This window comes from Ambystoma mexicanum, chromosome 10 (genome assembly GCF_040938575.1).
Source record: "Ambystoma mexicanum isolate Mex_15411 chromosome 10, UKY_AmexF1_1, whole genome shotgun sequence".
Taxonomy (NCBI): domain Eukaryota; kingdom Metazoa; phylum Chordata; class Amphibia; order Caudata; family Ambystomatidae; genus Ambystoma; species Ambystoma mexicanum.
The window spans coordinates 1,237,235,765-1,237,254,683 of record NC_090932.1 but is presented as its reverse complement, the minus strand read 5'-3'; the positions used below and the strand labels follow the sequence as shown (position 1 = coordinate 1,237,254,683).

The 18,919-nt window shown below is 46.3% G+C and overlaps 1 protein-coding gene and 1 long non-coding RNA gene across 3 annotated transcripts in view; one reads left to right on the top strand and one right to left on the bottom strand.

Annotated features, from left to right (window-relative positions):
* Window positions 1–7,391, bottom strand: part of LOC138492190 (uncharacterized) — a 239,851-nt gene extending 232,460 nt beyond the window's left edge. Inside the window, exon 1 of the long non-coding RNA XR_011276155.1 lies at window positions 6,736–7,391. This is a non-coding gene — a long non-coding RNA (uncharacterized lncRNA). The remainder of the gene's footprint in view (window positions 1–6,735) is intronic.
* FBXW8 (F-box and WD repeat domain containing 8) overlaps window positions 1–18,919 on the top strand; it is a 1,779,087-nt gene that overhangs the window by 796,073 nt on the left and 964,095 nt on the right. The gene's annotated exons all lie outside the window — the stretch shown is intronic.

Genomic DNA, 18,919 nt, shown 5'->3' with positions numbered 1-18,919 from the left:
ATTACTAGAAATAGCATTCCAACAGCTGCATTTCCCCAGCCATGTAGCAAAACGACACATTGCCGCAGACATCCAGGAACACTGGTTCGTTCCAGGAACACTGGTTCATCCCCAATTTGCAAGAGCACCTGTCAAAATTAATTGTAGAATGTATTACATGCCAAACATATAATTAAGGAATGACATTAAGAACACTGCGTGGTACCTTGCCCCGACCAACAGGACCATTTAGAGAGCTCCACATAGACTATGCTGATATGGGAGAGCGGTGTAACGGAGCAAGATATTTGATTGTGGTGGTGTGCCCCTTTTCAAGGTGGGTGGAAGCCGGCCCATTTCCCAACCCAGACGCGAAATGTGCGGCCAAGTTCCTCGTGCGGGAGGTGTTTTCACGATGGGGGATATGCGATGTGATTAGATCAGACAACGGTACACCCCTTGTGAATGACCTCTTTAAGGAAGTGACATCACTCTTGGGGGTGAAGCACAAATTATGCTCAATTTAACACCCAATGGCTAATGGGGTGGTAGAAAAGATCAACGGATTATTGAAGAGTAAGTTGTCTAAGTTGTGTAACACATTAAAAAAGAATTGGGTGTATTGCTTGCCCCTAGCACTGTTCCAACTCAGGACGCAACCGTGTAAAGACCACCATTTAAGCCCTCACGAAATTGTAACTGGGAGGAGAATACACACACCAGTATCCCTGATTAGAAGAGAATTGGATGCACACAGGGCTACCACAGTGCTGGGGGAAGAGTTCAAGGAATACCTCACCCAGTTAACACGCGCAGTACGCAGCATAGCGAGACAAATAGCACCGCCTTTTACTGAAAATGTGATGAAAGATACTACTGCTTCTGCACACGTGCTTTTCTTAGGCAAGCGGCTACATTAAAAGAAAAGTGCACACTAAAAAAAGCTAAACTTCCTTTTTGGTTTCATCTTTTTCTCGAATTCTGCCCAATTTAAATTGCACACGTGGAAACGAAAAAGGGGCCTGTGGTACAATGCTTTCCACAAGGCTTACCTCCTAATGAGTGGTTAACAGAGGTAATAATGAAATAACGGAGATTAATCGAGAAGGCACCAGTAAAAAAAAAATAAAGAACTTGCAAGGATGGTCACAGTGGACAAATGAGTCTTCATTAGACATGGAATCAGCAAAAAGTTCCAAGAGTCTGATTGAAGTAGGAGAATATTTGACCACAGACATTGATAGTCCTAATGCATCATGCAAAATACAACCTGGGACTATAGAAAGGCCTTTGACTAATTTGCAGTTCTCTACAAAGATGGATGCGGTGGGATTGAGGATTGCGAGGTCAGCTCAGCCAGGCAAGGAGAAAGAGAATAATGGCGCACTGGCTCTCAGCAACCCTGTAGAGCAAGTTAGGGACAGGACTGCCTAACAGCTAACGAGAAGTGGGCATCACTGTTTTCCAGCCACACGGCTAACAAGGCTCTGAGTCATCAAGGCCAACCTGGAGCTATAATCACACAAGGAACTATCCCAGCGCCAATAGTGACTGCAAATGATCAACTTACTATCCAGCATATAGCTATGGTCTCGCCAGTTAGGTCTGAGGAAGGGGCTATGATACTGCTATAGCCCCAAACCATGGAGGGCCCGTTGGATCGTTTTAGAGGCCTGTTTGGTCTTGCAAAGGTGACTATTAAGGAGGCCAATCACTCCGACAGACAATGTAAGCTAGGATTGGACCAACCAACTGGGAAGGTCAACTGGAGGTCTGCATTTGTCAAACGCATGGTCTTAGAGGAAAGCAAGGAAATTATGAAGTTTGGCTGTGGGGTTTACAAAGAACGACAAGAAGTGAGGAACATGCTGTTGGATTCGAATGACAAAATGAGACAGTGTTATACCGTGTGGGAGAAAGCCGATGATGTAGTGAATAGGATGGATGTAAGAAGTGTAAGTGGGTATAAAATGTCACCTAACCCCCCCTCTGGTGAAAATCATGGGTTAGTTCTGAGCCTTCTTCAGTTGCAAAAAAATTAATGGGAACAGGAGGGGCTGGTCTCTGACCCAAGAGAATTTGCGCTGTTTAGACTGAAATACAAGAGGCTTTAATAGCTTTCTCGGGTTCGACGAGACCAACTGTATTTTTAAAGAATATTAGATTATCACATTCCAGGAAACCTGGCTAACCACTAAATTGTGCCGGGGCGGGTTTAGCATAATGCGGCAAGAGCCGAAAAAGCCTAATAAAGGTAAACCATTGGGTGGATTTCTTGTGGCTACAAGGAATACAAAAATTACAGCCTCCCATATCCTATCTAATGAAATAGAGAGGATCCTTGCAGTTGCATTTGAGGTGGCATGCTTGCGGAAAGAAGGAAAATGTCAATACGCCTTTACTGGAATAAACAGCTTGAAACCCTGGATAGTTATATTGATCATGTTTTTCAATTGGTTGGTGAGTGACAGATGGAGGGTGATTTACTAATTATGATTGTTGGGGATGTTAATACGGATTGTGTTAATTATAATGCACGGCCCAAATGGCGTGATCGTGTGAATGGACAAAAATGGGATAATATGTGTAATACCTGGGACTTTCACATCTTGAATAAAACAATGCCCATTAATTAAAAAAAAATAGCCACCACCTGGAAAAGAGGGAAATCCCATTCAACTATTGACTATGTATTTTTGTCTCGATCATTATTAGAACTCTGTGACCATTTCTCAGTGAAAAAGACCGATCTGAGAAATCACAATATGCTAGTCACTCACCTAGTAATGGAGGTGAAATGTCCTACACCCGGAGCACTTTTAGATCTTACCGTAAATCCAGCTGGGAACCGTATTCGAAAATAAAAGCGCAAGGGAAGCACATTGAATCTTAAATGAAAAAATATGTAAAACTGTCGACTGACGAGGCCCTAAGTGATGATTGTACAGTGGAGAATTTTAATGAATTTCTCTTGTCTCATGAGGTAACGAACATAATACATATACCAACTACTTGGCATAGATATGCCTTTGATAAACAAGTTTGGCTAAACCAGAAAAAAAAGAATTATTACCTGAGGCAGCTCAGAATAAATGAATATGGCACACAAAAATATATTTTAAAGAAAAAAGAACTCCAATTAACTTATAAGCACTGGCTAAAGGGCTACAGACAATATTAAAAGTGGGGAGTTGATAATAAGAGTACTCATTAAAAATGACATTAGACAATTTTGGTCCTGGCTAAATGAGATTGATCACCCGCAATCTGTAATGCAGGCGACGAGCGTGACTGAAGTTGCGTGGGATTCATTCTAAAAACATCTGTGTCAGCAGCATGTGGTCCAAATGTGGTTCTCAAAAATAGTTCTAACTTATGGGTAGGTCTTTAAAAGTTTCTCTTTAAAGATATCTTGTCGAAATGTAGAATCGCACATTCTTGGGAGAGAATCCATCATTGCTCCGATACATAAAAAAGGATTGGTCAGATCTGTTGAATTACCGTACAATTGCTTTGCTGGACCCGGACAGTAAGATCTTCACAACAATAGTTCTTGAGAAACTCAATGACTGGGTGAAGGAGAGATGCATCCTACCGAAAGCTCAGACTGGGTTTCGTAAAGGCATGGGGACAACTCTCAATGGTTTGATCTGATCGTTCCTGAAGGATAAAATTGATAAGAACCATGGAGGAAGCCAGGCAAGGGTCTATTTGGCCCTTATAGACTTCTCTAAAGCTTTTGATCTTGCCGATAGGGACCATCTATGGAGGAAACTTAAGGCATGGGGTATTCCTCCATCACTATTGAGAATATTCAAACATATCCATCAAGAGACCAAAGACAGGGCTGTATATTTGTGCCATGTTTATTCAATCTTTTCATGGCGCATTGTCAGCAGGCAATGGAAGGCACTGGTTTGGTGTCACCTAAATTGGGAGGTGAAAAAATAAATTGGCTGGCATATGCGGATGATCTGGCACTCGTAGATTGCACTCTAGTAGGGCTCCAACGTCTACTTATAAAACAAGTGAATACACAAAAATTAATGGACTGGTAATTAACCAGAAAAAGTGCCAGGTGACCCAAGTATCTCACCCCCAGGCGACTAGAGCAAAATATATCTGACAGGTGGACAATATTAAGATCACTTCCCAAAGGGAGAGAATATATCTAGGATTCCAGGTATCAGATAAAACATTTTCCGAGGACACTGTCAATCGTATGATGCATAAAAGTGGTCAAATGATTTACCAAATGAAGAAGATCTTTGGTAAATACTGTAGGTTCACAATAAAGCCCCTACTGACGTTCTATGTGGGGAAAGAAGTGCCCAAAATAATAGATGGGGCAGAATCAATCCAATGAGCCTAACTGTTCCATGGGTAAAAATAGAGGGCTATATGTGGAAAAAGGTACTGAACCTGCCTAAGCAAACACCAATGCCATCAATTCAACATTAAATCAGATTGCTGTCATTGGAATACTGGGCCCAATAGAATTTCTCTGCTTAGCAGAAAAAAATATATATCCTTCTAAAAAAAACTCTTTGAAAATCTAGCTAAAGAATTGGTGGCAAATAGTTCACCATTTATTTTTTGTTTTAAAACTTTATTAAGCTTGGCATTGCAACAGAGAGCACGAGTAGCACACAGATGGTCAATAAGCATACATTGCATGTGTATACTCTGGAAGATTATATAGAGCAATTAACACCAGTTGCGGTCACAGTGTCCAGCGATACAGGTAGCACAATGACAAGTGAGACACATAAGTTAATCAGAGTTGGGAGCTGGGGAAATCTGGTCGCTGTCGTCATCTCCGGTGTCAACAGACAAGGAGGAGATATATGAGGGGAAAGGGGTCCAAATGTTCCTGGGCCTAGTAACTATAAGTTGCATGCTTGCCCAGAAGTCCTCTGTGTCGGAGGCCAACGTGACAGCCCGAAGCCACTGAGCGTGTGTGGGAGCCTCAGGACGAAGCCATAGTAGTAGAATACAACGGGACACCAGTAGCATACATAGGCCAGCCAGCCTCCTGGAGTCACGTCCTAGCCGGGGAAATTTGTGGAAGAGACGGACCAGTGGAGAGGGAGTGATAGTACAATCTAATATGCCAGATACAGTAGCGCATACCTCCCCCCAGAACAGAGAGAGGGATGTGCAGGACCAAATCATGTGTAAATAGTTTGCGTCATCGGATCCGCACCTTAGGCAATTGGGGTGGGGGGTGATCTTTCAACATGTAATTCAATCTGATCAGAGTGTAGTGAAATCTGTGGAGTATCTTAAATTGGATCAGTTTAAATCGGGAGTTGAATGAGATCTCATGAGTACGGGCACACAAATTGCGGTCCCAGCGTTGGTCGGTCATTTCGATATCCAGCTCTGTGCCCCAGGAGTCTGAGTTTAATGATTGGGGAGGTGGCCCTGCTCTGCAGGAGAGCGTACAATCTGGAGACCTTCCCCTTGTAGGTCGAGGTGTTCAGGATCATCAGGCGGGATTGATGGGAAGTCTGGGCACCTGTGTTTGAGAGAGCGGTGCAGACCTGCATAGTGTAGCCAGTGGGAGGGCCTGCCTCGCAGGGGTTCTGGTAGTTCTGGCCATTCCATAAAGATATCTTGGTCGAAAACATCGCGCATACCTCAGTGCAGATACCTCAGTGCGGAGGGCCACTATGTCGTCTTCAGCCGCCCCCAAACTTGTCTCCACCTCCGCAACCCGACCATCCGTTTTTTCCCTGTGGGCTTTAATCTATGAGATGGTTCCATTCATGTTGTCGTGTTTAGAGTGAAGGGCGGTGAACCCTTCATGCATATAATCCATCATCTACTGTCATTCAGTGGGGGATGAAGTAGCGGGTTCCTGGTCGGGGGAGGAAGGCCCGCTGACTTAGATGGGGTTTTCGCAAACATGTTGATCAAGTGCTGTATTTTATTTGCACCTTTTGTCATGCTAGTAAAGGATTTTGCTATATAGTGGACAGTGACAGCAGAGCTACAACGCTGAATCAGGAGGAATTGGGCCACTAGGACAGAAGCCACCCCCTATAGGGGCAGACCAGCCCTGATCAAGGCCACCAAAGAGCGAAGACCATTAGGGTACAGTGCTGTCCCCTACCCGCCTGTGCGTGCTCCACCATTACAGCGTCAAGTATGGTAGCTCAGTAAAGACTTGGTTGAGACGAGCGGAGCTAATTGGACTACTGTAAATAGATTGTGGTCTCCCACGCAGTTCAGTAGAATGGCTGGCGACAGAGTGGCTGGGCACCCAACCAACAGATCCTTGGATTTGTAGCAGATCGCGTTCCAAAGGATTATCAGGACTCCAATGGGCAGGTATGGTGATCCGTTGGGCCCGCCCGGCTCAGAGAGAAGGAGGAGGAAGCTTCCAGTGGAGAACAGAACCAGGAGAAAATGCGGAAGCAACACAACCCAGGGCCCATCCGTTTGACAAAACAGGGTACTATTCATCCAGTGCCCCGCTGCCCGCGGTCCTCTGAGTGTGGATGCAGCAATTGGGGTTAGGGAGGGCACCCGACCCCAGTGTCAAGGCTACGGTAATATGATGGGCCCGGGTCGGGCCGATGACACAGGGCTCGGAAGTAAGCAGCGCTACCCTCTGGGACTCTGGCAGTAATAAGAGGAGGGGAATCAGGGACACCCTCAGCATAGCCCGGAGAGGGCCTGTGTGATGTCGGGTAGGGGATGATGGTGCATGACTAGGGCACCGGGACGCCGGGATGCTGGTCACGGTACCTGATCAGCAGTTGCCAGAGATGGATGGGGCCCGGGGCCCGTCACTGGATGTATGCTGTGGAGGGATGAGGGCTCGATCACACAGGTCACCAAGGAGCTCCCGGCCCGATGAGACCGGGGCCGCCAACACAGTCTCCGGTCGGCGGCACCGGGCGATGATCAGCGCAATGTCCACAGGGAGAACAGTACGTCGCTACCAAATGCCGGGGTCGGTTACCCGCATCCGAGAATATGAGGCTGTTCGTGCGCTGCTTCCAAAATACAAGGAAATATTGTGTCCAGCCCCCAGGAGGCACCTCGGCACCAGGGTGTAGTCTCCCAGTCCGGACAGGGAGGAGCGGAGGGCACGCAGCTCTGCAAGAGTGGCCCCTCCCCCAGCAGGCCTGCAATCCATGCTTCACGAGCTGCTGCTAGTCCGCCCGCCACAGAGCTCAACGTGGGCCCCGAGCAGGAGTTTGGTCGGGCTCAAAGAAACAGCGTCTCCCGTCACCCAGGATTCAAGACGGGGGACGACAATCGGCCAGTATGTTTGGCAAGGTCTTCCAAAGCAGCCGTTAGGTGTATTAGAATAAATCACAGTACTCCAGCGCCAATTTATGAAGAAAGGATTTTCCCCGGGACGGAGCAAACGCTCAGGCGGCCATCACCAACGAGCGCAACAGTGCCCCCCGGCAAATCATATTTAAAAGGAGTCCAGGATAAAGGACAAATAAACTATTCCTCAGAAGAAGAGAGTTTTCCCAGAGAGCTAGAGACTGACAGTGAACCCAATAAAAGCATCCTCGAAAGAAACCCAGAGGAAAAGAAGATCTCTGATTATACCTGTCAAGACGATCATGGCAGCTTTAAACACATCAGAGAAATGTTCCTTTTCCCAAGTACAAAACACTGGAAAGTCAACCTGATTAAAGGTCCAAGAAAGATTGGAAGTGTTGCTATACTGGCAGAAAAACAGATTATATCCCTGTAAAATGCTCCCGAGCCACTCTGTGGGCAAAGCTGGACGTGAGAAGTCTAGTTTCAGCCATCAGCCCGGAATTCATACCAACATCCTGGTGCGTGAAAAGCACAAAAACTATCACGTGTCCATGGGAAAAGAGAAAGGTACGGTACTACCATCATCCCAAATCAGAGAAGGGGGCAGAGTTGGGAAATTGAAGTGTCCATAATTACGGTTCTACTTGAAGATATAATTATAGGCAAAATAGGACCAGAGACGTTCCAGCCCAAAGATATACAAACTCTCCAATAACATCAAGAGGGGTAGAGTTGAGAGCCAGTCTATTAAGGAGTATTTTCTGATTTCCATCTTCAGGGAATCATCAAAGAAGGTGGTGCTGTGATCCACAGAAGAGACTTACCCGAGACTGTCTCATGTTGGTAGCAGCTCTACCCACTGAAACGGGACAGTGGCATCAGTGGCGCAGCTCACTAGATATGGAGGAGTGGGGCATCCCTGCCCTTAGCATGCCTGTGCTGATGCCCCGGGAGCCGCAATGGCGGCGTGCTCTGCTCCGAGGGATGGAAATGGAGTAGAGCTGATGGCAGAGAGAAAATGAAAACCTGAGCCACACGGACTGGACAAATAATATTGAAAAGGAGCCCAGGATAAAAGAAGAATACATAAAGGAAATAAAGAAAGTGAAATTATGATTGAAACAGCAGAAGTCCAAATGGCCAATCAGGAGAGAGAGCCTAACAGGAGAGGACCAAAGTGGAAACACCCTGCCAGCCAATCCCGTAAGCATGGCTTTCCTCCGATCAGCAGCCAACAGGATGAGGAGTTGTCTGGCTATAAAAGCAGATCCAGCTCACTCGGAATGTGTCTCAGTCAGGGACAGGTTCCCTGTTCTTCTCCCCATACCTGATGAAGGGAAGAGGAGCTGTATCCTGAAGAAAGAGGTGCTCCCTGGGTGAAGGAGCCTGGACTACCCTGGAGCACTGCCTGCTCTGAGGCCGCCAGGAGGAAACTGATTGACCCAATGGGAAGGAGGAGAGTTCTCATGCAGCCTACCTAAGCCAAAATACTGGAAGAGCTGACCTGCCTGAGAGGAGGCTGAGGAAACTAACTAACTCAAGGGGAAAGGAGAGTGCCCCTGCAACCCCACCTAAGCTAGAAAGGTGGAAGAGCGGGCACTCCTGAGAAGCCTGGGAAGAGGTTAAGGAAAAACCTTGCTGAGACCCTGGTAGAAAGACCAGTGCAGATGCAGCAACCCTGAAGAGAAGAGGGGCAAAAGCAAAGATCCCATGAAGAGCCGAGGGGCAACAATACGGCCCCCCAGAAGTTGTGAGGGACAAAAAGAGAGAAAAGGAACCTAAAGAAGGTAGACTCTTGAAGAAAAGAGGTCCCATGCCAAGGGGGAGAGTGGGTGATGAAACACCCAGAAGACTAAGATAATTAAACAAATCCCAGGACCCTGCCGATCCTTTGCCTAAGAGGTCCTGCAGCTGGAAGGCAATTAAGGTCCCAGTTTTAGTTTTAGTGCAAGTGGCCCTGTTGGTTTAGTCGTCTACTTAAGGATACAATAAGAGAAGACGACCTTGAATTGATGGTCTTTGCTATTTTAGGGTAGGACTTTGTTAGATATTTTTCCCTCAACACTTTTCCACCTAAGAAAAGGACTATGTTTATTTTCTTCATTGCACCATTTAATTTGGCTGTTCTGACAACTTTTATTTTTGGAACATTTGATTCAGAAACCTTTTTTATTAAGTTGGGGATTAGTTGTGACAAAAAAATGTACTTCAGGGTTTTTAGTACTTTTGGCCTCCTTCATAGGTGAAGGGTATCATAAGTTTGCGTTATTTATTCAGGGATGGACTTTTAAGTCACTTACATTTGAACACTTTGCTTTATTCTTTAAACCAATTATTTTGCCTACACTTGCTTAATAGAGCTTTCTTTGAAAAGACCCAAAGTCTCAGACCCTTTTTTTTGCCATGTTGTCACAGTTGCCAGCGAAGTGTGTGGGATAGGTGATGAGTTGTGTGTGGTCATCGTGGGTGACTAGAGCAAGGATCGTTGTTAGCATGGGATTGGTGTCTGGAAGGGAACTACCAGGGTTGAAGTCACCAAGATAGAGGCTGTTGCAGGAGGGAGGTGTGATTGTTAGTAGTGAAGTCATTGTAGTCGGTGTGAAAGTTGGGATTGTGTGTAGGAGGGTGATAAATGAGGTGGAGAATGATTGGGTGTGGGGGTGATGAAGGAGTGCAACTGTGAGAGAGTACTTCGAAAGATGTGTATGGGGGTGTGCAATTACTAAATTTGAGCGTGTCTTTATACATGATGGCAATGCCAACTCCTTGTTTGTGTGCGCTGTCTCTGGTGGATATGAGAGTGCGGGGGTAGTAAGTGTGCAATGGGGTTTGAGCCATTTTTCAATAAGGAGGAGTATTTGGGGAGTGTGTGATAATGAGCTCATTAATTTCATGTGTGTGAGCAGGTGCTGCGTGGCAGTTGCGAAGAATGCAAGTGTATGCAATCAGTTGTTTTAGTGGACTGTTACGGTGGAGTTTAATTTGAATGTTTGTGTGCTTAATGCAAGGCATTTGTGTGGCTAATGGCAAACACAGATTGAAATGGAGATTGAGAGAACCACCACCCTTAGCTATCTTTTCCCATAGAGCTCTCTTCCCTTAGAGCTTTGTCTTCCCTTTACTCTGGATGCCTGTGCGAATTAGACACGCAGAGGACAGTGCTTATATACCCAAAGTAAACCTGGACAGAACTTTGTCAGAGATCATGTGGGCAGTACCTAGATCGATCCTGGATGTTTCTTGTAGGACCTCTGATCTCTGCAGGCAGCCTCAGACAGATGGAAAGAGTGTCTCTGGTGGTTTTGGGGCAAGCACTGTGTTGCTCTCAGCCCAGTTGATGCTTTTTTGGGAGGCTGAAAGACCTTTCAAAGATGGCGGTTGTGGGGGGCAGAGGTCACATGGGCAGTCCCTAGATTGATCACAAAATTCAAGAAAGTTGAAAGAAAATCAAAACTTCTTTTCACTACCAGGGGAACTCACAGAAGTGGTAGAGAAAGCAGACTAATCCATATCAGCTGTCCCTGTTTGGAACTGAAAGACTTCCATATACATAGTCGCATCATCTACTGATCTGTATAGGATTAGCCATGCCAGTAAAGATTTATTGAACCAAATTTATAATCCTGCAAGTTGTGTTAAATGGTGATGCTATTTAACTAACAAGCAAACCATTGCTGGCCAATCCACGTTGGCCTTTGACATTAGGGCAGGATTCTACTACAGCACTGTTGTGAAATATTCCTTTTCTTGAAATATGTTAAGTCACAAATTGAAGATCTGTACGGAGGAGGACTTGGTGTTTGGATTCCACTGCTCACTCAGGCACCCAATACCAGTGACGTTATTCCGAAATCCTGGCCGCTTTGGTGGTGACTTGTTTTTCAGTGCAGGGGAATCTACGAAAGGTCCTTATGCAAAAGAAAACATTTTTGGCCTGTAAGCAACTTGCTGTACTTGCATCTAGTTCCCATTGCTCCAGACTTGTAGGAAATTCTGGAGAAAGAGAGCTGAGCACTACAAGCACAGTGATTACTAGAATGAGTCTACTTCATGCTTTCAATCTTTCATATATTGACATGCTCCCAGCCCGTCATCCCTGGAGGGGGCTTGTTCTGAAGGTGTGCCCGCTCGAATACAAATATGAGGATGATATTCATGTAAAAAGGTTTCTGGCGGTAATGTAATCTTCTTACATATGTGTGAGTTTGCGGTCTGCTTCGGAAGCGGCTGCAGCGTTGCGCTATAGTGCGGCTTGACGTTTTGTCCAGTTTGCTGGGTCCATTCCTCTAATCGGTTTCCCTGCTGTTCCCGCGTTGTCGGAGGGTAAGAGCCGCAGCTCTCCCAACGTCAGGTCTAGTGTGCCAGTTGCTGCGGTCGGAGGGAAATGTTTCCCACCATGGCCGGAGCTGCAGTGTGCCAGACGCTGCATTTGGTGTAGTGGCGTCTAGGCCTATGGGTCCATGCGTGCTTCTACCCGGCGAGGCTAATAGATGGTTAAATAATTGTCTTACTGGTACTGTTCTTGTTTGATCAAACAGGACGTCACGTTCGTTCTGCTAGCTAGTTTTGGTTACGTTGTAGGCAGTATGCCTGCTCTGAATCCTGTTCCACAGAAGCCTCTGAACCATTTAATTAATGTTATAGCTTCTTCGGTTTCAGAGGTTGGCAGAACATCTATTTCTGTGGCTGTGTCTCCAGTTCATAATAGTGATCGTATGGCTGAAGTCATGGCGCTAAATTCATGAAGGAGGCATAGACTTTGTATAGAGGGAGCTGATGGGGTTACCAATATGCATGAAATGATAAAAGAGCCGGGCCAACAGACAAATACTTCGCGGCTGAAGGGGCTCGGAATGTGGAAAAACATTTAGAAAGAAGCCAGGATTTAATGATGTCATACATCCTTACATCACAGCTTTTGGCAGAAGAAATCTTGCCATAAATTGTACTTATCCAACTCTTTCATTTCTGTTAGATGTTGAGTAACTCTCGGGAACAAACTACTCCTGAATATTGGAGGCGTTTTAAGAGAACTAGTATCAACAAATTAATACATGTGACCGATTCTCTGACTTGGGTGCTTGAATTAATCAACTGGGCAAGCATGTTAAGAAACAGTATTTGTCCAATTGTTTGCAACTGAATTTTCAAAAACTTCGTGCAGCACCTTTGAATAGACAACTCTTTTCAAACAGATCCCTTATCATAGAAAGTGGATAAGGCCTCACAAATTGCATTGGAAAAGATAGACCCTGGCAACCCTAAAGTACTGCTCTCTAGCAAGGCAATTCTTTCCTCCTGTACCTCAACAATAAAAAGCCGTCACAGAGCATTACTATGGTCTCCTCGGTGGGCCCAGAGCTTGGCCTGGTGGGTTTGCACCGGAATATGAATAAGGGACCTAATCAGGCTAACTGACGAAACATTTGAATAAGGAAATCGTACCTGTCAACACCCAAGGATCAAGTCCTAAGAGACTTTGTTATGGACGACAGGAATTTCATTATCACAAACATTGAGAGGCCAAGTGGGAAAGAATCGAGAGAAATATTTTGAAATAAAGAACTGCCCTGGCTCCGCCAAAGAACAGGACCTGGGGTCGTTAGAAGTTCTGATTTAAAGATTCTTTGCATGTTGAAAATTGAGGACTGGTGAACACATGATAACAGGGATTGTCTATTGGTGGTGTGTGGAACCAGTAATTTGCCCTATTTTGTAAGTATATGTCATTGTTTACCCAAGGGCTCATCACATCTAAGACTTGTAGTGGGTTAGTTTGATGTGTGGCTTTGTCCTAATGACCTTTTGGAATCTCTTAGATAGCACGTTTTTTTTTCTGTTCTATGTTTGTTTAAGATTTGTGTTATGTTTGTAAGTTGTTTTGTGTAGCGCTCTGCGGCCTGAAGGCGTGTTAAATAAGAATTAAATTAAATAAAAATATACTGCAACTGATCATGCCTGCATGCATTTTTACAGACTGTGCTGCATACTACCACAAGATGGCAGACCAGTGCAAAGTATGCCTCTGAAAGATGCACTGATACAAGCCACATGTTGCAGGCTAGTGGAGGGTCTGCGCAGGCCACTGTTTAATTTGCATCTAGTTGATGGCGAACTCACCCTAATTGGTTTGAGTAGGTTGTAATGAGGTTCGATTTAAACAAGAATAAAGCAAATCTGTAATATACGTTTGCTTACATTACATTCGTTTTTTTTTAAAGTTGTATTGCAAGTTCAAATTCAGCAAAATCAGCCAACGTTGATTTATTTTCGACAAAATACCAAAACAAATGAAAACGTTGAGACCCATGGATATCTGGCCATTCACCCTATAGATAATTCGGAAGCTAGCACCTCTATACACCCCATGCTCTATCCAAATATTTACAAACGGCATAACACATGCAAGAGTGTTCTGTTGATGTGTAGATTGTATAGGCTGAAAGACAAGCCCTCGATGACATTTTGTTTTACCAGAGCCAATTGTTTTGTTTATGAACTTTGTGGGGGACTGCAGCAAACAGTTTGCTGTTTCAGACTTGGGCTGATAATAACTTCACATGGCATTCTTCTAATCGGCGCATTTTAATTTGTCATCAAATGTACTGCTAATATGCTGAATTTATATTTTGCAAATAGCATATTAACAGAAACAGGTTTCATCTTGTCCCAAGTAATGCTTAGCATTAAGCTTGGCACCTTAGTTCTGGGATATATGTATAATGGGTCTCCCTCCCTGTTAGAATTAGTCATTTTATGTTAACTTTTCTTTTTCAAAAAATGTAAATTGTGTATTAGTTTACAGTGAAACTTTTAGCACAAAACAGACCAGAACTACATAATAAGATAGTTCAATAAACATTTCTCGCATACTACCCTTTAAAACTATAACAAATATATCGCAAACCTAAAGCAGGCTAAATATAACAGTCTGAAGTGCAAGTGTTAGCTTTTGATCAACTAATAAACATATTTGTGAAATATTTATTTCAAAAATATTTTCCATTAAAAAAAATTCCATTGATTTTCTAATTTCGTCTTCCTGTATAGTAAATGGCATATTTTGTTTAAAGTGAAAAGTGTTTTTGAAGTTACATGCATTACGTTCAAGCACATACATGTGACAAATTCATGACAACATATTGCCATAACACGCAAGTCACAAAACGCCTTGCCCCATCTATCAAAAAATCCTACCAGCCCCCTAATTACTGGCAGCCAGACAATATTCCCAAAAAGTTATAATCTACTCGCCATAAACATTGACAGTGGAATTGTGTTTGCTTAACATGTTGCGTTTACAAAATCATATCACACACAGATGGCATTCCAAGGAGATATTTAGTGAATGGCTTAGAACATCACTTGTTCATATTTAATTATTTATGCGTTCGGGCAGGATTTAGCATTGGCGCATAGTTATTGAATTTCTAATAACGCAACACTGTTCTGCTGACATGTTCCCACAGCAGCCTCTTAAGAGAAATTTGTATTGGTTATATGTCGCATGTTACTAGGCGCCTGGCCCACGAGTGTGTGCTATGTAACTGCTATAACCGGTTTCCTGCCAAAGCTGTGAGCTATTGTGTATGATGCCAGCCAGTGTTGGACATGCAGTCCTGTTCGAGGTATGGTCAGACATAGAATTGGGAACAGACAGAGCTGAGACCGTGGTACTTCTCAACCAGGTTTCCAATTTTATTGTGCTTACTAGAAATGTGTAAGTTAGCCCATGTATCGCACTTGGAAGAATTGTGTAGGTTATCGTATGTATCACACTTAGAAGAGTTGTGTAGGTTATTGAATATATTGCACTTAGAAGAATTGTGTAGTCTAGCCCACATTGCACTCAGTAGAACGGAGTAGAAAATAACGAGTGCTTTGAATTTAGGTGTATGTAGAAAGTAGCAAATGCAATGAATCTAGGTGTATATAGAATATCGCCAGTACATTTAATTTAAATGATGGTAAAATGTAGCCAGCAGGGGCGTTGCTAGGGGGGGGTCTAAGGGGGGTATAGCCCCTGATCTTTTGGTTGTAGCCCCGGATAGAATCTCAGGAGCTACAGCCAAAAGACTAGCTAGCCCCGAGTCCCAACAGTTCTGACATCAGCTTAGCCCCTGGTCTTTTCCAGACCTAGCAACTCCCCTGGTAGCCAGTGCATTGAAGTTAGGTGTAAGTAGGAAGTAGCCCATGCTTTTAATCTAGATAATGGTAGAATGTAGCCAGTGCAGGGATTATAGGTGAATGCTGCATGTAGCTAGTGCATTAAGGCGTTCAATAGAGTATAGGCAATGCATTTAAACCTGCCGCATTCCATGCTTATGGAACTTCATCCGCAGGCACGGCCACACTCCCGCACCGCAAAGATTTGCCTTCAAACACCAGACTAAACACAAAGCACAACATTTCTATTGTTAGACTGCAGCCATGATCTTTGACAAAAAAATTCAATCTAGCTGGACACATAATGAGTCTCTTGCATCACAATGCAGCTATGACCTACGACAAAAAATTCTGTCTGCCTGGACACATAATGAGTCTCTTGCACTCGTACACTCTTGATCACCTCTAAGCACCCATCCACGTGCCTGACCCTCATGGGTAGTTTATTGGAGCTTGCCAGCCCACCTAACTCCCTTTCTTGGCCAAATGCACACATGCATTCTATTCCTCCTGACAATTTTCTCATCTCTTCGACTTTGGTACCCCGAGGACATTCCCATTACAAGCGCGTTGAGGCCATACTAATGGGCTAAAGGCGCTATATAAATGACACAATACAATGCAATTGGTTTTGGATAGCATGTTTTGAGTGGCACTTTGCTTTTTTGGATTATCTTGATATTAGACACTTTTGGCTTCTTGTCTCACTCTGCCTGCTAGTACTGTTTTTGCCTAGTCTTTTGTCAGCTTGGTATCCAACCTTAGTCGTGCATCTAGGACTGATTATTGAATCTCCCTGTGGAACTGTGTTTTTGAGCCTGTTTGAGTACAGGTGTCTGCTGGTAGTTTATCTGAAACTAATCTTTGTTTCCATCTGTCCTGCTACAAGTTCCTTTCCTGTGTACATTTGCTGCTTCTCTCCAGTCCACCGGGATACTGTCTTGCTTAAGATCCAGTGGTCTCCTTCACACACATTTGTCTTCGGTCAGCCTGTCCAGGACTTTGGGGCTCATTATTATGTCATGCTGCGACCCTGTGTAGGCAGCAGTGGAAGTTGCTGCATGAAATCAGTCCGTATCCAACATCCAAGGTGAATGGTCTAGTCCTCAACCAAGATGGCTGTTGCAGCTTTATCAGCGGATTGTGTCATATGCACAGTGCGTTGTATCAGTTTTCTGAGGATCCCACTGCTGTTTGTCAACAGTCCTTCTAGCAGTCTTTTGTGACGGCGTTCCTTTTCCCTTCCGGTACTTGACCGGTACTTTCTCCAGCATGGGGTCTGGCATGGATTCACATGCTCATGAATATTCCCCGTCGTCAGGCTGGGAATCCTCGGTAAAGAAAAAACCAGTATCAGTTTCGTTTCTGATCTGTCTTTCGTAGTAATAACCAATCACTGGTCTCTGCGTCATACTGACCACAGCCAATGACTGCCCTCTACCTAAGCCCCGCCTCTGGCAGCCATCTTCAGATTTTTACCGCACGTTCATGTGTTGGGATCCTCGTGCTATTGCTCTCGAGCGTTAGTGCTATTTTTTCACGTTTTTCTCAAAAACTTCGTTTTTTTCGGTCAAAAGAGCCTCAAGCTCCACCGACTCTCCATCCGATCAACGGGGACCCGTGTCGGATTCGTCTGCGCCCCTCAAGGGTGAAGATTTCATCGAGCTACGCTTTTGGAGGACTCCAGAAGTTTTCGCAGGCCCGTCCCGGACATGGCCCAGGAGAAGGGAAGCTCGACGCCCGGAAAGCTGTTCAGGGTCTGCCCTGGATGCCAGCTGCAGAACGTCTTTAAGGAGGACGAACACTCCTTTTGTCTCTACTGCTTACATGAGGACAAGACGCACGTGGAGAAGGACTGTGCGTTTTGCGGCAACATGTCGGAGCGGACCATGAAGGACCGCCATCAACGTCTCGCCAACTGGCTGGAAGGGAAGAGCCCGTCCGGCGAGAAGAAGAGGAAGAAATCCGAGCGGTCTTCTAAGACCTTTGAGGACGCCCCGGCGAGGGGGGTCCAACACAAGGCCAAGCACCGCGAGTCCGCTGGCACCGGGAGCGCCGAACGGTCGGGCTCTACGGGCGCCAGGCAGGGCGCACCCTCCCCGGTACCATCAACCACGAGCCAACGCTCTGGGTCAGGTAAGAGGAAGGCCGAGCACCCGGCGAAGCTCCTGGAGAGGCCCCAGTCGAGCTCGAAGGCCCCATCGGAGGGGGAGCGAGGCAGTGTCCCCCCCCTCAAGGATAAGGCGGTGAGCGCACCTAGGGTGGTGAAGGCCTTAATCCATCCGGCCAAGGCCTGTATCGAGACTGTCGCGGCGGCCCTGGCTCAGACTGTGGAGGCTATGCCAGTGGTGGCGACCTCGGGGCTCAGAGTCTCCCTGCCACCTCGGAGGGAGTCCTCTTTTATGCCCATCGATAGGACCCCCGTGAAATCTCCGGCGGAGAAGAAAAAGGGGGGCAGGGTGTCGTCGTAGACTCGGCTTCAACCTCGGAGGAAGAGCTGATCGAGGTCTTAAGCCACGGCCTCGGCGTGGAAGAAGACCGGCCCGTCGGGATGGATCCCGACGCGGGTGACGACGACATCGTCAAGGGCGCCGACGGGGCCCCTGATTGCCCGTCGGATTCCCCTCTGCCAGCGCCGCAAGACAACTCGGCGGCCATTTTGTTGGCTATACAGTCCTTATGCTCGGAGATAAGGACGAAACTACCGTTGCCAGCGGAGGAACCACTCCCGTCGGGCCCAGAACCGGGACCTTCTGGCGTTCCTCCTCCCAAGAAAAGAAGGATTCACCCTCCACCTCTTTTTCAGCCGTCGCGCCCCGTCCAGCCCTCCTCCCCGTCCACGACTCGAGGGGATGATACGGGGACTGACACGGCCGCGACGGGTACGGACGACGAGGTCTACGACGAGGATCTTCCGTCGTCACCTCCCACCAGGGCTTCTCCGCCCGACGAGATTGGATCGTTCCACTCCATGATCGCCAGGGCATCCGAACTTTTCCAACTCTGCCCTGAGGAGAAGAAAAAGGAAGGATTCCTTTATCAACGGCGCGAGGCCAAGAGGAAGACGGTCCTCGCGGTGCCTCTACTGGACGACATTTGGGATGACCCTCGCCCTCCTCAAGAACCCTTCCACGACGCCAGCTAGAAGAGACCGGTATGAAAAGAAGTACCGGGTCCCGGACGCGGCCCCCCTGTGCCTCCGGGCGCAGCCTACCCCGGACTCCGGCGGCCAGGAAGAAAGCGGGGGGGGTGCGGCCTCCACATCGACTTCCCCGCCGGACGGCGAGGGAAAGAAATTGGACTCTATGGGACGCAGGGTCATCTCCTCTGCAGCGACGACGATTAAGGCGGCCAACGCCTTGGCTATCGTGGCCCGCTACAACAGGGAGCTATGGTACAAACTGGCTCCCCTGCTGCACTTCCGACCGGACGACAAGAGGGCGGACGCCCTGGAGATCCTACAGGAAGGTGAGGTGGCGTC